Source organism: Triturus cristatus, chromosome 5_1, assembly GCF_964204655.1.
Source record: "Triturus cristatus chromosome 5_1, aTriCri1.1, whole genome shotgun sequence".
NCBI lineage: Eukaryota > Metazoa > Chordata > Amphibia > Caudata > Salamandridae > Triturus > Triturus cristatus.
In genome coordinates, this window is record NC_140587.1 from 559,501,374 (window position 1) to 559,512,143 (window position 10,770).

Genomic DNA, 10,770 nt, shown 5'->3' on the forward strand with positions numbered 1-10,770 from the left:
TGGTGATAATAAACGTCCATGTGCTTATTTTTCGTCGACTTTGGATCCGGTAGCTAGAGCGTTGCCGAGTTGCTTGAGAGCTACAGCGGCAGCGGCTGTTTCAATCCGACAGTCTGCTGGTTTGGTGATGGACAATACACTGATCGTGATGGTTCCACATGCAGTGGATACCTTGTTGAACCGTACCAAGACACAGCACTTAACTAGTGCTCGGTTGTCAGGTTACGAATTGACATTGTTAGCAAGTCATGTACATATAAAGAGATGCAACATGTTGAATCCAGCCACGTTGTTGCCGATCTCAACTGAGACAGATGATACCGAACAGCATGATTGTTTTCTTAGGACTGAGGAAGAAACGAAAGGGAGGATAGACCTTAGGGACACTCCTCTTGCGGAATGTGATGGTACTTTATGGGTTGATGGTTCGTGCTTCAAGCTTCCGAATGGTGATATGACTGTGGCATATGCGGTTACGACTTTGCATACGATTGTTGCAGCTGCTCGTATCCCACATAATTCAGCACAAGCGGCAGAGTTGATTGCATTGACAAGAGCGTGTGTGTTGTCGAAAGGGAAAAGAGTGACTGTGTACACTGACAGCCAGTATGCGTTCGGTGTTGCTCTTAGCTTTGGACGATTGTGGAGAGAACGTGGGTTTCTGACTTCGCATGGGACCAAGATCCAACATGGTCAATTGGTGAATGAACTTCTTGAATCCCTTACTCTGCCGTTGCAAGTTGCGATCGTGAAATGCAGGGCGCATAAGAAAGTCACGGATGATGTTGGTCATGGTAATGCGTTTGCAGACGAAGTCGCGAAAGAGACTGCGAGAGATGTGATGAGTCAAATGTACGTTGTGGGTCCGGCAAAATGGGTTCCAGATAGAAGTATGTGTGAAGATACGATTGAGAGTGTGAAATCCATCCAAGCTGAAGCTACAGAGAAAGAGTTGAATGAATGGAGAGAAAGCAAGGGTAAATTGGACTCGAATGGTTGTTGGGTTGAGTTGTCAGAGCATCAGCGATGGTTGTTGCCTGATGCATATGTACTTCCAGTGGTTACGATGGCACATGGAATGGCCCATATCAGCGTGAAAGGAATTTGTAAGTTGTTGGCCCCAGTATGGCAAAATGCTGGAATTCCTAAGTGTGCAGAGAATTTGGTCAAGAACTGTATGGTTTGTTTGATGTACAATCCTGGTAAGGGAACTCCAACTCCAGCTGGTCATTTTGCTCCTCCCACGTATCCGTTTGAGGCTTTGCAGCTAGATTTCATCCACATGGAGAGGTGCAACAATCTGAAGTATGTCTTAGTGGTTGTTTGCTCCTTTTCTAGATGGGTGGAAGCCTACCCTTTGAAGGACAATACTGCCTTGTCCACAGCTAAAGCCCTTATTAAGGAATTTTTCCCTAGGTATGGGTTGCCGAGAATGGTCTGGAGTGACAATGGGAGTGAATTTGTGGGTCAAGTGATGAAGAGAGTGTGTGAAGGGTTAGGAATCCGGCAGAAGTTTCACGCTGCCAATCATCCCCAGTCAGCTGGTCTAGTTGAGTGCTACAATGGCACGTTAAAATTGAAATTGGCCAAAATTCAAGCGAGCTCTGTTCTACAATGGCCTGATGCTTTGCCGTTAGCCCTTCTGTCCACAAGAATGACTGTGCATTCGCGAATGGGTCTGAGTCCTTATGAGGTTGTGTTTGGTCGCCCGGCAAATATTTGGGGAGTGCCGCGGCCGACAAAATTTAGTGAGATAGAACACCCTGTATTGCTTGACTACCTGTACGAATTGACGGCTAAACTGCGTGTTCTGCATCAACATGTTCATGATACTTTGCCACAGGTTTCTGAAGATCCAGGGCACACCATTGAACCTGGCGCGTGGGTGCTCATGAAGAATTTTCAGCGAACCAAAAACGAGCAGCCCCGCTGGACAGGACCGTATCTGGTGTTATTATCCACCCGTTCTGCGGTACGAGTGCACGGTAAAAAGAACTGGATTCACGGCGTCCATTGTAAGAGGGACCCCTGCCTCTGCCATACGACCGGTGGGTCCAAAAAGGACTTCCTGATTCTGAGACTGAGACTGTGCCTCGTTTTCTGCCTTTCAGCGATGCCCATTTGATTGGAACAAACACTGAGCCAGAAAGCGATAATCTTCTTCAAGAAGCTGTGCCTCCATCGAACCGTTTGAACACTGTTAAACCTGAGCTACTTTTCCGAGAACAGACATTGCCTGGCAAAGAGCGTTACAATTTGCGACCAAGATACGCGGGACAAATAACAAATTAAGTTCCTTCTTTGCTATTTGTTTAAGGTCAGCTCCCCTCCGAGAAACTATTTTTGATTTTTGTTTTTCGAACCACCATCCGGGTTCAGCTGTAGGGTCGCGGTGCCAAGTCCTTGGAGTGCAAGCCGAAGACGTTAGGTCGACGGTTCTGGTTGGTCTAAGGGCGTTCCCTGGACCAACAGGCGCATTCCTTAGCACGGAACACCCATCCGCCGCGAGCAGCACGATTAGAGGATGGAGTTTTTCGGGATGGAGAGACCTACTAAAAGAATGAGCTTCAAGAGCGAAATGTGTATAATAATGAGTAGAAAACGTTTTTTAATATTATGTCTGTTTATACTGTTCAGTTTAATGATGTTTTTAATTGGATATGTAACATTCTCTATTCAAGTGACATTCATGCCCACTGCACAACCCATGCCTCCTCCTACTGTCTCTTCGCATTCTTTTCACCCCCTGCCCGAACATGAGTCCATTAGGAGAATGGAATTCGCTAATAATTCCTTTGTTCAGCTTCTGCACCAACACCAGCTAGTAGTGAACACAACTAATTGTTGGGTGTGTGGCCTTATGCCCCATACTACCAATAAAGGTATTCCTTACCTGGTCCTGCCATTTAGCTACAATGGTTATGTGTGGGCATACAGAACAATGTTCATTTATGCCCGTGAAGTTAACCCCCTACGTTCTGTGAAGGATAATCCGAAGAATAGTGCTCTGGTCAAGGGAATAGTCGACATGATTAGAGGAATAGGTTCTTATGAGACTATCCCGAGAGATGAGACGCTATCGTATATTGGATGGAACGTTACTGGATATGGAACTAGTCTGAGTGGGAACCAGCGAGCGAAGAGATCCTCCTCGATTTGGATAGTACCCCATCAGGGTCATTACTATCTGCAAGACAATGGCAAGAATCCTAGAGCTCAGTTAGGGAAGAGTGTTTGCATTGAGACATATGTTTTTGTATCCGAGACTTCCCCACCGTTTCTAGCAGCTAAGGGTACCTACTTCATTTGCCATGACAGAGCGTATACATGGTTGCCCCCTGATTTCTCGGGCACATGTTTTGTCTCGTTCTTGTCACCCCCTACATTTACAGCTGCGGCAGATTACCACAAGATGAGAATCGTTAGAGGTGTCTTCAGAAAGGAAGATACCGCAGGACAAGAATTGGGAGATTTCTCGAAGGGTTTTCTGCCATTTTGGGGACCTATGGTTAACAGCAGGAACATACGGCAATTGACGAGAGTAGTTGAGTCCACCATAGTCGAGACTGCCGGCGCCCTTAGTAACTTGACTGCTGAGCTCCAGTCGGATCGCCTTATGACTCTTCAGAACAGAGTTGCGTTAGATGTCATACTTGCAGATAGAGGAGGGGTCTGTAAATTGATCCAATCAAGCTGTTGTGTTTTCATTCCAGACAATGCTCCGACAGTTTTCCAAGCCATCTCCAAGCTGCATAAGCTCTCCGAGTCCGTACATGTGGACGAAGGAGATTGGTCGTTAATGGGATGGTTCTGGGGATTGTTATCAACCTGGGGATGGAAGATTCTGATGGTCATTGGGATGGTATTAGCTATCCTTTTCCTGTTCTGTCTTTGTATACAGTGTGCTCCTGCTATCTGTGCCCTTTTTGCTACCTCGTGTTCGAGGAGACCTGTCCAGAGAGAGTTACTAAGTACCAGGATGATGCTACAGCAACATCTCAATGATCTGATGAATATAGACCTGGACTCAGATTGACGTGAGTTTAGGTTATTGCCTATGTAAGGGCAAAAGGAGGGTCTGTGGTTCCGTGAATTCTGAACCCATTCAATGAAGTTTGTCATATCGTGATGATTTTGGTATCAGCGAACCGCGACTGACAAGTGCGGTATGCGTAATGCTACACCGATGGATTCACTGTGTATTTGACGATCTAGTCTGCACCTGTGGGTTCCATTTTGTGCATAACCGCCATTTTGTGTTTACCCTCACATAGGCTAATGACTACAGGATGACTGTGGCCAAGCGAGCCTCTAGGGACGCATACACCTTAGTTCGAGTTTGTGTTGACTTCAGTTTGACCTGAGTCAACTGACCCTGTTGCCCGAGGCTAAACTTGTTGAGCCAGTACCTTGTTAAGCAGCTGGTCAGATAGAGATCAAAGAGCAGGGCATTATTGATTCTATGGCACACGCACACACCCCTCTATCTTTCCCTTCATCTGTTTCTGCTCCTTCCTTTTATGGCCTTATGGCCTAATTGTTGATTTGGGTTGAGGTCTTTTATGATGGGCCCGTCCGGCCTGTTCGATCAAGAATGCTGGATTTTTGCCTTGTCATTGGCGATGGGTTGGATAACTGAAAGTGGGTTTGTCGTTATGTGATGCCTCTGTAAATATCATCCTCTGATTGGTCAAATTTGTGAGTAATTGATGCTAGCCAGGAACGTGGTTTTTGGCATAAAAGACGATGCTCCGCTCTATTATGTTGAGCAGTCTCCTGAGAACATACACCGTGTTGTACTTCTAGGACCTCTGTTACTGGCTGCAGCTAATAAAATTGATCTTTGATGTCAACAGAAGAATCCTGTGTCTCTGTACTCTAAGACAGGTGAACCCGAAGACTTCGGGCGTGTCCCCTGCGCCGCTGGGATTAAATCCCGGTTCTTCAGCAGGGATCCTCCATCAGCCCGACGCAGTTCAACGTCTACATGGCACCTCTCGCACGCATCGCCCGACACCACGACCTCAATGTAATCTCCTACGCTGACGACACGCAACTGATCCTCTCCCTCACCAAGGACCCCCTCACCACCAAATCCAACCTCCACCAGGGAATGAAGGCCGTCGCCGACTGGATGGAGGATAGCCGCCTTAAGCTGAACACAGACAAGACGGAGATCCTCATCCTCGGGCCCAACCCCTCAGCATGGGACGACTCCTGTTGGCCCGCGTCGCTGGGGACACCCCCCGCACCCACCAACCACGCAAGCAACCTGGGAGTCATCCTCGACTCGCAACTCACCATGACCAAACAAGTCAACGCTGTCTCCTCCACCTGCTTCAACACCCTCCGTATGCTCTGCAAGATCTACAGATGGATCCCGACAAACACAAGGAAAACAGTCATCCAGGCTCTAGTCAGCAGCAGACTCAACTACGGAAATGCCCTCTACGCCGGAGCCCCGACCAAGCTCATCAACAGACTGCAAAGAATCCAGAATGCCTCCGCACGCCTGATCCTTGACGTCCCACGCCGCGACCACATCACCCCCCACCTGAGGAACCTGCACTGGCTCCCTGTCGACAAAAGAATCTCCTTCAAGCTCCTGATCCACGCACACAAGGCACTCCACAAGACCGGCCCAGTTTATCTCAACAGTCACCTCTCCTTCTACGTGCCTAACAGGAAACTCCGCTCCGCAGACCTCTCCCTGGCTACGTCTCACGCATCCGTAGATCCACAGCCGGAGGCAAATCCTTCTCTCACCGCACTGCCAAGACCTGGAACACCCTCCCCCTCATCCTACGACAAACAGAAGACCTTCTAGCCTTCAGAAGACAGTTCAAGACCTGGCTGTTTGACCTGTAACATCAACACCCCCCCTCTTCCCTCCCTCAGCGCCTTGAAACCCTTGCGGGTATGTAGTGCGCTTTACAAATTATTGATTGATTGATTGACCGCCACCGTGGCGGTGGCATCCTCTATTCCAAGCATTGTGGTGGGTGTTGCCACAATGCTGGGAATGCACGTTGTGCATTGTCATGCACAAGGTGACAGGCACCGCGCGGTGCCTGCCACCTTGTCCGTGACAATGTAGGGGGGTACCATAGGTCCCCCCCATGTGCACCCCCCCACCGCGCCATACTAATATGGCGGGGGAAATGGGTGGCGGGCGGGGTATGATGTAGGGCGGATCGCCACCGCCATGCGGGCGGTGGCAATCCACCCTACATCATAATAAGCCCCCTAGTATCAACTCTCAGCCTGTAACTCATGAGACATAATTTCCCTTGAGGAGGAGTCGTTCATCTGGACCAGCAGAAGAAGATTGAGAAAAGACCACCACCAAGAGGTCCAAGTATTCATTTACTCCCGTGAGATACCATAATTCACTTTTAGAGAAATTCTAAAACACATTTGCCTTTTACAAACTGTGCTGTTTCTGGAGATGGACTACAAATAACGGTGGACTCATCATAGTAATCTCATTCTAACAAATTATGTGATTATGTCTCTGGGATTTTTTAAAATTATTTTTTAAATTGCACATGTAAAATAATCAAAATCTCTATAGGTGTTTTTTTCTTCTAATTTTATGTTTAGTGAATAAAATCAAGCATCTATGTTTTGCCTATATTTGTGTATGTTTGTGTGTACATACCCCTTAACATATTAACAGTTGTAGTTACATTTTATACCATGATATCCACATATTTCAACTGCTTCATTTCTGTTATTAATATTCACATGGCTTTGTAATTCTGGGCTCTACCTATCACAGTTCCGGTGTGCTATATTGGCTAAGGTACTGCCCTTGGACGCTGTAGGCAAAGGTTCTTATCCTCCCAGTTATAAAACATCTCTTCTGGAAATTCAAATACATTACCCTTACCTGCCATTGTAAGCATGTGTAGAATGAAATTAAATGTAATCACAGATACTGTCTACCTATGATCTAAAGCACCACTATGCTTCTGTTGACATTGTTCCTTGCCAAAATACTGTAGCCACTGGTAAATAAATTTGCCCAAAAATATGTTCACCTAGTTCTGAAGATGGAACATATTTACTCTGGAATCCGATAAACTGGAAACAAAAAGGGAGTGGAGTCATGAGAAACAGAACCAATGACAGCCAGTCTATGCATTATTTTTTTTTTTACAAACCCTGACCTCAAATAAACTGGTAACAAGGAAAATGTAGTAGTAAAGCTGTTCTGGTTATCTTAATGGATTACAAACAGACTGTATTTTAAGTTTGCTGATGGGTTAAGCAGTGCATTAACAAGGCTGAAAAAGGTGGGGGTCTCTAAAGAGAATGTATCTAAAAGAAGAGTAACTAAGAACCTTTGATAAGATTTTGACTTCTGTAACTAAGGGTATCTCCTACACATCACCTAATATTTTGGATTGCTCCTTCTGGCACTCCTCTTCCTTCTGTCCCATCTTACTACTGGTCCTTCTGTTCCTCTTCATCATTCTCCCTCTCCTGGTGATGCTCCTACTTCTCATCTTCCTTCTCCTCCTGCTGTTCTTGTCTTCCTCCTCTACCTCTTAATCCTGGCCCTTCTCCTCATGGTCCTCCTCCTTCTCTGATACCTGATATTGTTCCTTCTTGGTTTTCATCCTCCTTCTGGTACTTTTCCAGTCCACCTTCTTATACACAGCATATTGCACAGCAACCTGGTACTCCTCCTTTTAGTCCTGAACTGGTTGTCTAATTTTCTTTCTCCTGATCCTCCAAGTACTGGACCTCCTGTTCTCTCTTGTTTCTGATCCTTTTGGTCTTCTTGGCCATGATCCTCCTGGCCTTTGTCCTCTTCCAGTTCATGCTCTGATTCCTTCAAGTCCCACTCCTGGTTCCCCTTGACCTGATCTTCCTGGTTCCCTTTTTCCTTGTCGCTCCTTTCCCACTTGGTCCTACTAATCCTAGTTCACCTAGTCACTCTGGTCTTCTTGGTCCTAGATCCCCCGTTTCACCTGTTTCTGGATTTCCTAGTCCCCTTTGTCTTCCTGGTATTCATTTTCTTTCAGGTCCTTGTCCTTTTCATCTTGTTCCTGCCCCTCCTGGGCCTGGTTTTGTTCATGATTCTCTTGCTCCTTCCAGTCATCCTAATTCTATTCCTCTTGAATTCAGTCTTGTTGGTGCTGGGCCTGATGGTCCTTATCCTGGTGGTCCAATTTCTGGTGACAGTGGTCAAACTGACCCTAGTCCATCTGGTCTTCGCTATCCTTGTCCCCTGGTGCTGATACTTCTGGCCATGGTTCTTCTGGTCTTGGTCCCATGGACTTTTTCATCCTGATTCTTTTGGTCTTGCTGGTGCTCTTGCGCCTGCTTCTACTGGCCCTGGGTCTCTTCATCCTCACAGTGCTGGTCCTGCTTGTCCTTCTGATCCTAATTCCCCAGGAGATTCAAATCCTACTGGTGACCGTGGTCCTCCTACTGGTGATCTACTTATCGACCCCATCCCCTTGGTAGGCCAAAAAAATCTCCAAGACTGTCAATCAAGTTTGTATTTTTTTGTTTTCAGCGGCTATGAGATATTTAAGCTGGGGTGTGTGTGAAAACGGGACCTAAAAAGTGTCTCTACCTCTTTTTTCCTTTTGTTGATGCTGAGCACTGGCAGGACCTGGCCACTGAAAGCACTGAGGCTGAGGCCCTTGTTGCAGACATCTATGTTTATCTCAAATGTTAGGGTATATCGGTGACACCCTCCCTCAATCTGTCTTTATTCTATGATTGTTAAAATGACAACATTTGGGTAGTTATAAACAGTTATTACTAAGTGCCCAAAAAACTTTTATTAGTTCAAATATGCAGAAAGGATTTCAATTCTCACATGGCATTAAAAGACTGACTATTCTTACACACAGAATATGAGAATAACAGAAAAACATTTCCAAATCTTAGTTTGTAGAGCTCTACAACTTGTGAAGAGGAATGCTGCATGTCTTTGTTTGGTCAGTCTCTGACAGGCATCAGTCTGAGGCTTGCAACAAGGTGGTGGGTTCCAGCTGTAATCCTTTCACATACCACTTCTCCCAGCTTTGAAGGACGAAATAAGCTTCTGATTGCCCTCACATGTGAAGGCCGAGCTGCAAATGACGGCATGTATCCTTCTGCTAATGCACTGCACTAGTACATACATTTGGGACATGTTCAGAATCATTAGTGTAGCATCCTCTCTCACCCGGATAAATGTAAATGATCATGCCCCACATGGAGCTCGGTATTACAATTCTTTATTCTTCAGCATGTAACCATTAACTGAACGTTCTACATCTTGAATTCTATCATCCACACACACACACTTACATCACTGTTCTACACAGTCCATCAGAAACCAACAGGGTCCTGTCATCTCTAACTCGCCCGACACTATATCTCCCCCTTTGTTAAATAAAAAGTACAAATAATACATATATACATCACAACTCTTCAATAGGTCGGCTCAGTGCGTGAATCAGTCACCCAGATCTCATTATGTGAGGTTGCGGAGATACAGGAGAAGTACCCATGACTTCAGGTAGATAAGTCTCACATCTGACATCTGGAGCTGGCGTGGGTCGAGGCAGGTTCTTGAAATGCGTAATGGTCTATCCAGGATGTTTTTCTATCAGTCACAACTCTCATTGGGTCTGTATCAAAAGGAGTTTCAGACTTGCGTTTCTGTTTCTGCTTGACCATAACTTCGTCTCCTCTTTTGAACACAGTGCTCCGAGCACAGCAGTATCTCTCTGCGAAGGGATTGATTTTGCGTTTGTGGGACGACTCAGTATTGCAAAGTTTTCCATATGAGACCCATTATGATTGATAATCCACCACTATCATTGCAAATCTCATACCTTCATTTAAAGAAAACAATGACCCGATTAAATCCATTCCTAATTTCTCCCAAGAAGAGTCTGGTAATTCCACAGACACATTGGCTGAATGTGAGTTTGCAGGGATTTATCTTTATGAGAACACTCAGCACACCTACTAGCAACACTCTCCACTTCAGTATCCAGGTCAAGAGACCAGTAATATAACCTCAATCTCTTTTGTTGTTCCTGTCAACCCAGTGTGACCTTAGTGGGTTAATGTGATAAGTTTATTCCTCAAAGCCCCTGGGGGAATGAACAAGTTCCTTCTCAAAATTAAACCACCCTACACAGTCAACTCATCTCTGATTTTACTATAACTTATTTTACTTGGAACCGCCCCTTCTCTACTCCATTTTCAGCTAATGACCTCCCTAAGAAGTCTCAGACCCACATCTTTAGCCACACAATGCTTCCACACTTGATGATAATATCCATAGCTACCACATCATCGACTAGCCCAACTAGCCCATTCCTCCTTCTCAATAGATTTACTAAATTGGTCACATTCCAACTTACAGCTTGACAAAAAATGCCCTTCAATGTTTCCCTCTGTGGATGTACTTCATTTTGAAATTGTATTCATACATCTTTAAAAGTAAACTTGCCAACCCAGGGCTTGCATTTCTTAAGCCTTTCTCATTCAACAAAAGGAGCTAGAGATCTGTAATCAGTATCAGTATAATCTCCCTACCTTATAAGTAGGTGGAATAGCTGCAGAGGTTAACCGATGGGAAGCAAAAGAACTAGTGTTCTCATTTTCCTCTATAATCTGACTGAACACTGCCCCATCAACCAAACCATTGGTATCCTCAGTGGCTTGGAAGATACCGCATCTCTAAGTGGCTGATGTGCAGTGGCTGAAATTATTAATGACTTCAGTAGAGCAAACACAGACTACTGTTCA